This window comes from Musca autumnalis, unplaced genomic scaffold (assembly GCF_047663935.1).
Source record: "Musca autumnalis isolate F117 unplaced genomic scaffold, ASM4766393v1 scaffold_1, whole genome shotgun sequence".
Taxonomy (NCBI): domain Eukaryota; kingdom Metazoa; phylum Arthropoda; class Insecta; order Diptera; family Muscidae; genus Musca; species Musca autumnalis.
In genome coordinates, this window is record NW_027411644.1 from 72,470,522 (window position 1) to 72,486,073 (window position 15,552).

At 35.9% G+C, this 15,552-nt stretch overlaps 1 protein-coding gene across 8 annotated transcripts in view; it reads left to right on the forward strand.

Annotated features, from left to right (window-relative positions):
* Positions 1–15,552, forward strand: part of LOC141401159 (uncharacterized) — a 118,477-nt gene that overhangs the window by 89,742 nt on the left and 13,183 nt on the right. Inside the window, exon 2 of one of the 8 annotated variants that reach the window (XM_073981119.1) lies at positions 13,044–13,194. The exons of 6 other annotated variants lie outside the window; for them this stretch is intronic. The gene's annotated coding sequence lies outside the window, so the exon portion shown is untranslated. Of the gene's footprint in view, positions 1–12,995; positions 13,195–15,552 lie in introns of all 8 variants that reach the window. One more of the 8 variants, XM_073981127.1, reaches the window with a different exon arrangement.

The window sequence follows — 15,552 nt, forward strand, 5'->3', positions numbered from 1 at the left end:
CTACTCCACAGTAGATGACTACTGAAGTCATCTACTCCACTTTAGATGACTACTGAACTCATCTACTCCACTGTTGATCACAACAGAAGTCACCCACTCCACAGTAGATGACTACTGAAGTCATCTACTCCACAGTAGATGACTACTGACGTCATCTACTCCACTTTAGATGACTACTGAACTCATCTACTCCACTGTTGATCACAACCGAAGTCACCCACTCCACAGTAGATGACTACTGAAGTCATCTACTCCACAGTAGATGACTACTGAAGTCATCTACTCCACAGTAGATGACTCCAGAAGTCACCCACTCCATAGTAGATGACTACTGAAGTCATATACTCCACAGTCGACGACTACTGAAGTCAACCACTCTACAGTAGATGACTACTCAAGTCATCTACTCCACTTTAGATGACTACTGAACTCACCCACTCCACAGTAGATGACTACTGAAGTCATCTACTCCACTGTAGATGACTACAGAAGTCATCCATTTCACAGTAGATGACTACTGAAGTCTTATACTCCATAGTAGATGACTACTGAAGTCAGTAGATGACTACTGAACTCATACTACACAGTAGATGACTCCAGAAGTCACCCACTTTACAGTAAATGGCTACTGAAGTCATTCACTCCACAGTAGATGACTAGTGAAGTCATAAACTCCACAGTTGATGACTACTGAAGTCATCCACTCCACTGTAGATGACTACTGAACTTATCTACGCCACAGTAGATGACTACTGAACTCATACTACACAGTAGATGACTCCAGAAGTCACCCACTCCACAGTAAATGGCTACTGAAGTCATCCACTCCACAGTAGATGACTACTGAAGTCATCCACTCCACAGTAGATGACTACTGAAGTCATCTACTCCACAGTAGATGACTACTGAAGTCATCTACTCTACTGTAGATGACTACAGAAGTCATCCATTTCACAGTGGATGACTACTGAAGTCTTATACTCCATAGTAGATGACTACTGAAGTCATCAACTCCACAGTAGACGTCTAGGGAAGTTATCTACTCCACAGTAGATGACTACTGAAGTCATCCACTCCACAGTAGATGACTAGTGAAGTCATCCACTCCACAGTAGATGACTACTGAAGTCATAAACTCCACAGCAGATGACTACTGAAGTCATCCACTCCACTGTAGATGACTACTGAACTTATCTACTCCACAGTAGATGACTACTGAACTCATATACTACACAGTAGATGACTCCAGAAGTCACCCACTCCACAGTAAATGACTACTGAAGTCATAAACTCCACAGTAGTTCACTACTGAAGTCATCCACTCCACTGTAGATGACTACTGAACTTATCTACGCCACAGTAAATGACTACTGAACTCATACTACACAGTAGATGACTCCAGAAGTCACCCACTCCACAGTAAATGACTACTGAAGTCATTCACTCCACAGTAGATGACTACTGAAGTCATAAACTCCACAGTAGATGACTACTGAAGTCATTCACTCCACAGTAAATGACTACTGAAGTCATTCACTCCACAGTAGATGACTACTGAACTCATCTACTCCACAGTAGATGACTACTGAAGTTATCTACTATACAGTAGACGATTACTGAAGTCATCCACTCCACTGTAGATGACTACGGAATTCATCCACTTCACAGTAGATGACTATTGAACTCATCTACTCAATAGTAGATGACTACTGAAGTCGTATACTCCACAGTAGATGACTACTGAAGTCCTCTACTCCACAGTAGGTGACTTCAGAAGCCATCCACTCCACAGTAGATGACTACTGAAGAAATTCACTCCACAGAAGATGATTACTGAAGTCACTTACTCCACAGTAGATGACTAGTGAAGTCATCCACTCCACAGTGGATACTAGTGAAGTCATCCACTCCACAGTAGATGACTACTGAAGTCCTCTACTCCACAGTAGCTGATTACTGAAGTCATATACAGTGTTGGTCACACAATTAGCACACCCCACTACCAACATTTATTTTGCCTAAAAATACCTTCAAAAGTAGTTGTATTTAATAAAGTATTTGTACTAATATATTCTCAGTAGTATGCTTAAAGAATACAACGCAATACAGAAACTGAATCATAACTGTCAATTTGAATAACCTCCAAAAATGTAAAAAATGTCCTAAATTCACTGGACACGTAATTAGCACACCTTAAAAGAACCGCTAATATTGTGAATAGTTTCAACATTTTAGTCCATATTCAGTTTTAAATCCCTTTCGTTTGGGAATAAGTTCCAGTCTGCTAGTTATACTCTCCACCAGTCTCCGAAATTTCAGTGTCAGAAGGGAATAATATGGGGTACACCTTGGGTCCCAAGGACTGATGGAAATTTCATTTTTTTAGTGTTTGTTATCGATTTTCTCACATGTAAACAAGTTCATTGAGGCAAGTAGTTCATAGAAACATCAAATAAAACATCATATTCTTGTTCATCTTTGTAAATTTGCGAATAGTGGGATGTACCCATCAGCAGTGTGCATCTGCAAAGTCCGTTTGACACAAAAATTTTCATTAAAACACTGGAATATGATGCTTTGAGCTATTGATTTTATAAATACTTATTCATCTGGACTGAATTTTACCGATATGTCGTGGTGTATGCCACGATAAACCTATGTTCATCTCTATGGTACCTACGCAAATTTCAATAATTTTCTAAACAAAAGGCAAATGGGAGATAGTCTAGTGAGACCGCAAGATAATATGTTTCCCGGAGCTTAAACCGATTAAATTTAAAATCAATAATCCAGAAAACATTTATCTTGAATAGTATATGCCTACTTTCAGGGGTTTTAACCAATTTCAGCAAACCTCAAAATCCATTATTGTCAGAAAGGGGTTATACCATTAAACATACCCATGTGCTACGTGTTCATCTAGTGATTGGTTGGCACTTTTGTAATGATAGGTCCTTGGTGTTATTCAGACGTGTAATTTTGAATTAAAAATGGTGTTATAAGTCGATCCTTCTTCAGATAAGGGTGCATTTTATTGATCTTTTTTCTATAAACCCCTTCCAAATCGAAAATTTTCTTGAATGAATCATCGACCTTAAACACTTTTTGAAAAGTTTTTGTACTTTATATTTAAATTTCGGTAATCGGTTAACAGTTCCAATAATTTTAGATCCAATTGTACATTTCTTTTTAAAGTTTTGGCGACTTTCTGACGTTTAAGTGTTCATTACGAAAAATGGTGCGCTATTGGGATATATTTTGAGATTCCGGGGTGATAAATTATTTTTTTTTTCAAAAAATGATTTGTTAATACGTTTTGAATATGAATTAACTTCAATATAAATTAATATTTGTATATTAATTGAATTAAATTAAAAAATCTTAGGGTGTGCTAATTATATGTCCCCTTGATAATTTGGGCGTCTTCACAAAACGTTTATTTTCAAAAAACCACTGATAATACCATTCAGTTATATCATTAAATCTGTTAAATACATTATAGAAAAGGATTTTGTTTCCGAAAATATTTCAATTTGCCCTATCAAAACTCTTAACTGACTGAAATCATTTTGCCCCAAAGGGGTGTGCTAATTCTGTGACCAACACTGTACTCCTCAGTAGATGAATACTTAAGTCATTTAATTTGAAGTAGATCTCTACTGAAGTCATCTACTCTAGAGTATATGCCTACTGAAGTCATTTATACTGCACTAGTTGTCTACTGAAGCTTTCCATGACAACTACTGAAGTCATCTACTAAAAATTTTTCCTAAAAATTTAGACCTTTTAGTGTTTGTCCAACAAAACTTTGCCTTAACTCCTAATCTTGGGTTTCTAAGGCTTTTGTTGATGTTTCGCTTTCGCAAAGTTTTTCCTGTGGCACAACATTTTCATTTCTTCTTCTGTTGACTTTGGAATTCAAGCATTTTTGTTGTTTCCTGCCATCAACAGAAAGGTTGTGACCTTCTCCTTAGTTGTCGTCGTTACGCTTGCAAGAGCTCTAAATAGACAGACGACATAACGACCGAGAGACGTCACCTCTATTTTGTTTGTCACCTCTTTTCAGGCTTCCTTACTTGAATGGATATTGGATTTCGTCTTTTGTTGTTTAGAAAATCTCTTTAGTGCGCATTGTTGTTTTTGTTTCTGTTGTTCTTTTTTTGTTGGTCTTTAACTTTAAAGTTCAGTCTTTATTGGATGGGTCACGTGCGAACTTCGAATTTTGAAAATTAAAAGAAGCTTTAAATCATTTGGGGGGAAATGAGAATTGTTTACTGTTTAAAATTGGATTTTATTAAATTTAGTTTGTTTTGATTAAATTTGGTCTATTTTATGCCGTAGGTAACTTTTGCTATTGGTATCGGTTAGTCTGGTTTGAGTAGGTTATATTTGTTTATCCCAGATTCTAGGTGAAATATATTTAAACATATTCTAAAACTTGTCACCCCCCATATTGGTCGAAGTCTGCGCCTTCCTTGCGGATTTCCCTTAAGGGTACATGAAAGTTTAAAATTTGTCGATTGGTCGTTAATCATGGTCAATTTAAGGTCGCTTTTTAAGATGACGTTCAAGTCGTCTATGAAGCCGAGTTTAAGGTCATCTATCAAAACAATTTTTGTTACGATGCATGCATTTTGTTTTAAATATTTTTCTTCGGTTTTTTAATGAATCCGCTTTTTAAATTTAAACAGAAATTCGATTTCCAACCACCTTAATTTTTCTTGACACAATTCCTCTACAAATCTAAAAATTCCTCTTAATCAATCATTAGCTCTGTTCTACAAATCCGACTTCCTCCATCCTCTCTACTCGCACTCAATTTGGTTGGAGTGGTTAATGCGATTTCTTGTTTGACTTTTCCCAGTTCTTTTTCCACTTTCATGGGCATAATCTTCATCGCATTTTCTAGAATATTTTCACGCTTTTCTTTCATTTATCTCCTTTTATAGCATTATTACCTTGCCAACTTCTTCACAACATACGAACGAATATTCTCCTTGCATCCCACTCGCCACTTAGCCAGACTGCCGACACTACTAAATCCCCCAATTGACGTCGTCGTCGTCTTCGTCGTCATTGTCTGTTGTCATGGAATTGCAGCAAACATGATTATTTTGCCATAGTTTTTTTTTCGTTTCTTCATTTTTCTTCTTTAATGTGAGAAAGAACTGCTTTTGATTTGGCAGTTTAGTCAGTTAGCGAGTTTGAGGCCCCTTCTCTTTTTCAGTTCAATTACAACAAAACTTTACCGCCGCCGCCATCACCACCACCTTCCCGTCATCAACCCATTACAGAACACCAAACATGGCTTTAACCAAAGAACGGCAGAAAAACCTTTGCAAAAACAACTCCAATCCGCAACATAACAACAGCAGAAATCATTCGCTTGTTTTAACAACCAGGAGGCAGGCCAATACAAATTTCTTGTTCGTGTGTATGTGTTCGGATTTTTATGTTATATTTATATAAAACAAATCGTGTACAGTTGACAAGATTAACAAGCTTTGGCTGCCCCACTACCACCAACCATCATCATCGTCATCATTAAAACACAATTACTGCATGAAAAACACATACCTACCTGCCTACCTACCAACCTACCTCACCTACCTTCCTACCTACCAACAACCTACGAATCTTTACGAAGCATGCAATCAAATCGTATAATTCTTACAATACAAGTTTTAGTTGCAAAAACAACGTCATTATCTTTGCTTGTTGCTCTCATTGCTCTTTTTTTGCATTGCATGTTTATGTTGCACTTTCCTTAAACGACCAGTAATGGAGCCACCACCAGAAAGAGAGGAATGGCAAGGGTATCCATACTCACCATCAACAGCAACAACACCATCATTTTTTTCCCGCCAAACATGTTTTCGAATTTGCGCCATAATCAATCCACACCAAGGAAATGCACACAACATGTTTTCGGGGAGCTAAGCTGTTGCTAGGATGTGTGTTGTTACTGCCCACCCCCCTCTCCCTCTCTCTCCCATTCTAATGTTTACACTTTTCCCCAAAGACTTTTCCTAAACATTTTTCAACAACTCTTTGTGGAGATTTCCATTCTCCACTACATTAAGGAAATTCAACTATTTACTTCTTCTCATTTTCTCTGGGGTTTTTTTTTATTGAGTTTTGAGAGAAATAGCATTTCCATACTCTCTTTTCGTAATAATCCTTTACGCGAACATTATGGTATGCTAAGTAGATGTCTGCGGGGATGGATACTTAGAATTAGTTGTCTACTTCGTAGATAACTTTTCTACTTCGTAGATAATTTATACACGCCTGTGGATAAGTTTTCTACTTCGTAGATAATTTATCCTCGCCTGTGGATAAGTCTTCTACTTCGTAGATAATTTATCCACGCCTGTGGATAAGTTATATACTGCGTAGATAAATTATCCACGCCTGTGGATAAGTTATATACTGCGTAGATAAATTATCCACGCCTGTGGATAAGTTATATACTGCGTAGATAAATTATCCACGCCTGTGGATAAGTTATATACTGCGTAGATAAATTATCCACGCCTGTGGATAAGTTATATACTGCGTAGATAAATTATCCACGCCTGTGGATAAGTTATATACTGCGTAGATAAATTATCCACGCCTGTGGATAAGTTATATACTGCGTAGATAAATTATCCACGCCTGTGGATAAGTTATATACTGCGTAGATAAATTATCCACGCCTGTGGATAAGTTATATACTGCGTGGATAAACTATCCACGCCTGTGGATAAGTTATATACTGCGTAGATAAATTATCCACGCCTGTGGATAAGTTATGTACAGCGTGGATAAAGTATCCACGCCTGTGGATAAGTTATATACTGCGTAGGTAAATTATCCACGCCTGTGGATAAGTTATATACTGCGTAGATAAATTATCCACGCCTGTGGATAAGTTATGTACAGCGTGGATAAAGTATCCACGCCTGTGGATAAGTTATATACTGCGTAGGTAAATTATCCACGCCTGTGGATAAGTTATATACTGCGTAGATACATTATCCACGCATGTGGATAAGTTATATACTGCAAAGATAAATTATCCACGCCTGTGGATAAGTTATATACTGCATACATAAATTATCCACGCCTGTGGATAAGTTATATACTGCGTAGATAAATTATCCACGCCTGTGGATAAGTTATATACTGCGTAGATAAATTATCCACGCCTGTGGATAAGTTATATACTGCGTAGATAAATTATCCACGCCTGTGGATAAGTTATATACTGCGTAGATAAATTATCCACGCCTGTGGATAAGTTATATACTGCGTAGATAAATTATCCACGCCTGTGGATAAGTTATATACTGCGCAGATAAATTATCCACGCCTGTGGATAAGTTATATACTGCGTAGATAAATTATCCACGCCTGTGGATAAGTTATATACTGCATACATAAATTATCCACGCCTGTGGATAAGTTATATACTGCGTAGATAAATTATCCACGCCTGTGGATAAGTTATATACTGCGTAGATAAATTATCCACGCCTGTGGATAAGTTATATACTGCGTAGATAAATTATCCACGCCTGTGGATAAGTTATATACTGCGTAGATAAATTATCCACGCCAGTGGATAAGTTATATACTGCGTAGATAAATTAGATAAGTTGACTACCTCGTAGAAAAATTATTCACGTCTGTTTATTAATTATCTACAGCATATATAAATTATCTACGCTTGTTGATAAGTTTTCAACAGCGTAGATAAATTATCCACGCCTGTGGATATCCAGAGGTGTGGATAATTTATCTAGGCTGTATATAACTTATCCACAGGCGTGGATAATTTATCTTGGCTGTGTATAACTTATCCACAGGCGTGGAGAATTTATCTGGGCTGTATATAACTTATCCACAAGCGTGGATAATTTATCTGCGCTGTATATAACTTATCCACAGGCGTGGATAATTTGTCTAGGCTGTATATAACTTATCCACAGGCGTGAATAATTTATCTAGGCTGTAAATAACTTATCCACAGGTGTGAATAATTTATCTAGGCTGTAAATAACTTATCCACAGGCATGGATAATTTATCTAGGCTGCATATAAATTATCCACAGGCGTGGATAATTTATCTAGGCTGTATATAACTTATCCACAGGTGCGGATAATTTATCTAGGCTGTATATAACTTATCCGGAGGCGTGGATAATTTATCTAGGCTGTATATAACTTATCCACAGGCGTGGATAATTTATCTAGGCTGTATATAACTTATCCACAGGCGTGCATAATTTATCTGAGCTGCAGATAAGTTATCCACAGGCGCGGATAATTTATCTAGGCTGTAAATAACTTATCCACAGGCATGGATAATTTATCTAGGCTGTATATAACTTATCCACAGGTGCGGATAATTTATCTAGGCTGTATATAACTTATCCAGAGGCGTGGATAATTTATCTAGACTGTATATAACTTATCCACAGGCGTGGATAATTTATCTAGGCTGTATATAACTTATCCACAGGCGTGCATAATTTATCTGAGCTGCAGATAAGTTATCCACAGGCGCGGATAATTTATCTAGGCTGTATATAACTTATCCAGAGGCGTGGATAATTTATATAGGCGTGGATAATTTATATAGTACCAACCCTGATTTTGTCCAAGACTACTGACATTTGATGACAGGGAGGGATTTTCTCCTCCTCTTAAAATTCTTTGCATTTTCTTTAGCATTTGTTGTTTTATTACCTTTCTCCTGCTCTTAAGCTCATTATGCAGAAAGAAAGACTGAACAATCTCTCATAACAAACAAACCAAACTTTTAACAGCTTTACTCATTCTCCTTCTGATTAGAACTCTTGAAATGTTCTTCCTGCCAAACGCTTCTCTCCCCACACGGACTCCATGTTGGACATGAAAGTTATTAATGGTTGTCAAATGCTTTCTCGGCTTAATGCAAGCTGCATTCACTTGTTTTGCTTGTATGAGTGGGTGTATGTGTGCGTTTTTAGAAAGAACCAATTGGGCAACTCTCCGACACACCACAGTTGTGATCTCCTTTTGACATTAAATGGCAGGAATAATGCAACAAAAACCAACAACAACAGCACTAAAAGAGTCACAACATCAACGTCATGGACAAACTTTAAGCGAATTAAAAAAAGTTTACTTTTGTGAAATGGTTTAAAATGTCATAACAAAGAGGCAGGGATGGGAGTGCATAATCGTTTATTTTGTGACTTCGATGTGAGCTCTGAGGGCTTTTTTATTGGGAAAATTTAAAATTTAATAGTAAAAATTTAATAGTAAAAATTTTCAAGATGGCTGAATAAATTACTCATTGTGTCCTTTTTTATTTAGTTCGCATCATTTTTTATCCACTCGATATGATTCGCATAGCATGTCTCTCGATTTAAACAAATATTTGCCAGGCATAAGAGATATTATCGGATCCGGAATGGTGTTACTTACATTTCCCACCCTCCTCCTGCTCTTTGAGCAAACCCTGATTGAAACAGTTTATATTTTTAAATTTGAAAATTGCGTGTACACAATTTGCACGATTTATGAGTCATGATGCACTTAGTCATCATCAGGGTAATAATTTCAAATTTGGGAAAATGTCCTTGCACCCGGGACGGGACGTACACAAAAACGAGGTATAAATTGCAATTGGAACAAAGCAAACGTTTGCCTTTTTGCTGGGAATTGGCAGCAGGAGTAACATGGAATTATCCCTTCTCGTGATTGTGACAAACTTGCATGACAAATTAATTTGTGTAGTGGTGCTGCTGCTGCATATCTTCCTACCTACGTCCATTCCCAGCAAAATTTGACTGAAGGGGTTCTTTGCGATGACGTGATTTCATGTCATCTTTTGCATTGGTTCAAAGGAAGTCGTGGAAGATCCGATCTTTTCATTAGGATTTGAACCAATGCAAAGGAAGTCATGAAAGATCCGATCTTTTCATCAGCATTTGTACCCATTCCATCGATCCAATAGAGATGATGTTTGTGTTTTTATTTACACACCTGTTTATTTTCATTTTGGTATGTTCCAGTACTGCAAAAATCTACTAATTTTTACTATTTTTTCCAATAACATAAAGGAAAAATTGTTATCGTAGTAAAAATAAGTAGATTCTTGCAGTTTCTGGAACAGACCAAAGTTGTTAGAACTGTCGTCGTGATGTTGTCTTACATTTCCTGCATATCAAACAACTAAAACTTCTAAACAATTGGTATTATATGAAGTCCCAACCATCGAGCTAAAAATAGAATCGGACTGCACACATTGCTATTTTAAAAGTTCCCTTGTCTGTTCTAAATCTGACATAGAATGAAATCAATCAAATCTCGCTTCTTGGAATTTGAAAAAAAAAGTCCGAAACGAAAAGGAACAAGAATCTGAAAATAAAGAAGAAACTACTTTTGGAAAGAAACAATTAAAAATAAATTAATTAAGCATAAATGGTATTTTCCATAAAAAGTCTCTACTCCCCGTTCGTTACATTTTGTTCTTAGAGATCCCTAAAGCAAGCCGGGTTGTAGATCCCTACATATTTCCGTCAGTAAACAAAAGAGTATAAATTACCAAAATGTTGTTATAAAATAACAAAATTATAAAATATAATTTACGAAATAAAAATACTTAAAGGAGTGCATGTGGAGTCCATGTCGAAATCTGAACTGGTGATGGGAAGTTAATTGTAAAAGATGAAAGAAGATGAAAGAATATCAGTTGCGGAGAACGGAGAAAGTAATCTTTTGCGTTGCAGTGGTGGTGATTACATTGCAATTTTGGATGTAAACTTTTAAAAAACTAAACTGATAAATTAATTGTAGTTATTTCATGAATTCGTTTGAATTAATAAAGAGTTTTGTTTTTCATGAAAACCATATTTCAATACAGCATTTCCATTTTCCAAACAATATGAAAATTTCATGCCAAGGGGTTGGTGAAAATGACATGCCAAAGCATTATTTAAAATGACATGTCAAAGCATGGGTGAAAATGAATGAAAGCATTGGTGGAAATGACATGTCAACGCATTGGTTAAAATGACATGCTTAGGATCCAGAAAAGAACGTCATCTTTTGGGGTCCACGCTCATATAAAATTCATCGATGAAGATGCTAAAAAGATGACATGCTAGATCACTTGCACCCATGATTGAATGTCATCTTTGGCATCGAACATTTTGCTGGGTTTGGACGCGAATGTTGTTTACACACATTAATGTCGTCATGCATATTTTGCATTGTGGTCGACACTCTCAATGTGTTTTGTTGGCAACAAATGACGGCAACCGACAACGAACGCTTGGTTAGAATTATAAGAATGATTATTTAACAGCAAACAAAAGGTTACACCACTTTTGGTGTTTTGTGTAAACACCCTGAACTGCAAATACAACAGCAAACACCACTTAACCAGCCGGCCGGCAAAATTATCATCGTCGTCATCGACCCTACTTTGGTTTCATTCATGACATTCATTTGTGTTCATTGCGTCTGAGTGTTTGTGTGCGAATCTGTGCTTCTGCTTGGCTTCCATTCTCGCTAAACAAACCGCAACAATGTTTTTAATTGAGGCACAGAATGTGAATTAAATTTTGTAACAGAGCCCTCCTCCTGATGATGGTGGTTGTGGTGGCTGGCTACAGAAATTTAAGAGGAACGAACACCTTTTTCGTATTTAAGAATGGTTATTTAAAGCGTAACAGTTGCACGTTGTGGAGTTATTGTTTCTTTAAATGGCAGCATTAATGGTTTGAATTTAAGGACAGTTACTGGAAATATTTGAATTGTAATTAAATTTAGCAATGTGGATAAGTTATCTTTTTTAGATATATTATCCACGTTTGTAGGTAAGTTATCTACATTGTAGATACAATATCCACGCATATGGATAAGTTTTCTATAAAGTAGATACATTATCCACGCGTGTGGATAGGTTATCTATAAAGTTGATACATTATCCACATTGTCTATAAAGTAGATAAATTATCCACGATTGTGGATAAGCTATCTACAATGTAGATACATTATTCAAGCATGTTAATGACTTACAGTGTAGGCCAAAACTAAAGCACCCCCTCAGTACATTTTTTTAAATGATAATTTTTTTAGAAAACAAAGTAATAATTTTTTTTTTTGTAAGGGGAGAAATATCCAAATATTGGAAAATACTTCCCTTAAGTTTTGGGTTTATTGTTTTTATTAATTTTATTATTTATACTGGGACATGAATAAGTCGCAATGCAGTATTCGTCCTCAGTTTCTCTATTGCAATGTAGCCTTAAGGCTTCCAAAGTCTAAGAGAATAGTATTTTTATATGTTTATTTGTTTTCCAAATAAAACAAGGTTTTTTCAATTTTACCAACTTTATTCGTCTGCAGCTCGATCACAATAGAAAGAATAAAAATCATTTCTATGACCAGCTGGGCACAAGTAAAATCATTACATTTGGTTAGAACTTATCTACTACAAATATTGCAAATATTAGTATGAAAGTTAAAAACATATTGAGTGATTATTAGTTGCAATCATATCTAATTTTCATAGTTATTGAGTATTTGAGTATAATTGAGCAAAAGAGTAAGATATGCATACATCGATTTGTCGTTAAGTTTTATGGTACGAGAGAACACGAAAGTATTGGCGAGAGCAGTACAATAACAATGATAATAACTTGTTCGTTAAAAGAAAGAAGAAGCATTTATATTGAGAAATAGAGAAAGTTATAGATGCTCCTTCGAGTGAAATCGTTTTAAAGTTCTGTAACAAAAGATACTAATGTAACGTAACATTGGATATTTAACATTAAAATGTAAAGTGACGTTAACATATACATGTACAAATGATGTTAACTAAAATTAAATGAAATTATGTTGTCATATAATAAAAATAATAATTACTAATAATGTTGAATAAACGGGCCGCTACATTTTTATTTTTCTTTTTATTTATTTATATCTTTATTATTGGAAACCACAAAAATAAGGAATTCAAAATTTAATAAACAAAAGTTAAAATTCAAAAAACATTCTAGGTCGCAAATATAAGCGGACAAAACTAAAGCACCCCCAATTTGAGGTACAACAAAAACTATTGAAATCAATATTTCCTTGCGTATCCTCTATTCTGGATGACACAATCACATCTTTTAGGCATAGAGGATACTAAATTATTAATTACTGCAGGTGGGTATGTTTAGTGACCACTAGGAAACCTATGTACCAAATTACAGCTAATTTAGTTGGAAAATGTGGCTTAAATATCCAAAATACCGAAGATCGGATGGTACCCCTATAAGGGGGCTATACCAAAACATTAACCGATATTGTTCATATTCATCCAAAAATGATAGTACAGCATCCTCTGGTCAAATACAAAATCGCTTAGGTTTAAAAATTTGCAAAAGAACGGTAGACAACGTAGATACATTATCCACGCTTGGTCTCTATACTGTAGATACATTATCCACGCTTGGTCTCTATACTGTAGATACATTATCCACGCTTGGTCTCTATACTGTAGATACATTATCCACGCTTGGTCTCTATACTGTAGATACATTATCCACGCTTGGTCTCTATACTGTAGATACATTATCCACGCTTGGTCTCTATACTGTAGATACATTATCCACGCTTGGTCTCTATACTGTAGATACATTATCCACGCTTGGTCTCTATACTGTAGATACATTATCCACGCTTGGTCTCTATACTGTAGATACATTATCCACGCTTGGTCTCTATACTGTAGATACATTATCCACGCTTGGTCTCTATACTGTAGATACATTATCCACGCTTGGTCTCTATACTGTAGATACATTATCCACGCTTGGTCTCTATACTGTAGATACATTATCCACGCTTGGTCTCTATACTGTAGATACATTATCCACGCTTGGTCTCTATACTGTAGATACATTATCCACGCTTGGTCTCTATACTGTAGATACATTATCAACGCTTGGTCTCTATACTGTAGATACATTATCCACGCTTGGTCTCTATACTGTAGATACATTATCCACGCTTGGTCTCTATACTGTAGATACATTATCCACGCTTGTGGATATGTTATCTATACTGTAGATACATTATCCACGCTTGTGGATATGTTATCTATACTGTAGATACATTATCCACGCTTGTGGATATGTTATCTATACTGTAGATAAATTATCCACGCTTGTGGATATGTTATCTATACTGTAGATACATTATCCACGCTTGTGGATATGTTATCTACACTGTAGATACATTATCCACGCTTGTGGATATGTTATCTATACTGTAGATACATTATCCGCGCTTGTGGATATGTTATCTATACTGTAGATACATTATCCACGCTTGTGGATATCTTATCTACACTGTAGATACATTATCCACGCTTGTGGATATGTTATCTATTCTGTAGATACATTATCCCCGCTTGTGGATATGTTATCTACACTGTAGATACATTATCCACGCTTGTGGATATGTTATCTATACTGTAGATACATTATCCACGCTTGTGGATATGTTATCTATACTGTAGATACATTATCCACGCTTGTGGATATGTTATCTGCACTGTAGATACATTATCCACGCTTGTGGATATGTTATCTACACTGTAGATAAATTATCCACGCTTGTGGATATGTTATCTACACTGTAGATGCATTATCCACGCTTGTGGATATGTTATCTATACTGTAGATTCATTATCCACGCTTGTGGATATGTTATCTATACTGTAGATACATTATCCACGCTTGTGGATATGTTATCTGTACTGTAGATACATTATCCACGCTTGTGGATATGTTATTTATACCGTAGATACATTATCCACGCTTGTGGATATGTTATCTACACTGTAGATACATTATCCACGCTTGTGGATATGTTATCTATACTGTAGATACATTATCCACGCTTGTGGATATGTTATCTACACTGTGGATACATTATCCACGCTTGTGGATATGTTATCTATACTGTAGATACATTATCCACGCTTGTGGATATGTTATCTATACTTTAGATACATTATCCCCGCTTGTGGATATGTTATCTACACTGTAGATACATTATCCACGCTTGTGGATATGTTATCTATACTGTAAATTCATTATCCACGCTTGTGGATATGTTATCTATACTGTAGATACATTATCCACGCTTGTGGATATGTTATCTATACTGTAGATACATTATCTACGCCTGTTGATATGTTATCTACACTGTAGATATATTTTCCAGGCTTGTGGATATGTTATCTACACTGTAAATATGTTATCCATGCTTGTGGATATGTTATCTACAATGTAGATACATTATCCACGCTTGTTGATATGTTATCTACACTGTAGATTCATTATCCACGCTTGTGGATATGTTATCTACACTGTAGATACATTATCCACGCCTGTAGATATGTTATCTACACTTTAGATACATTTTCCACGCTTGTGGATATGTTATCTACACTCCAGATACATTATCCACGCTTGTGGATAGGTTATCTACACTGTAGATACATTATCCAATCTT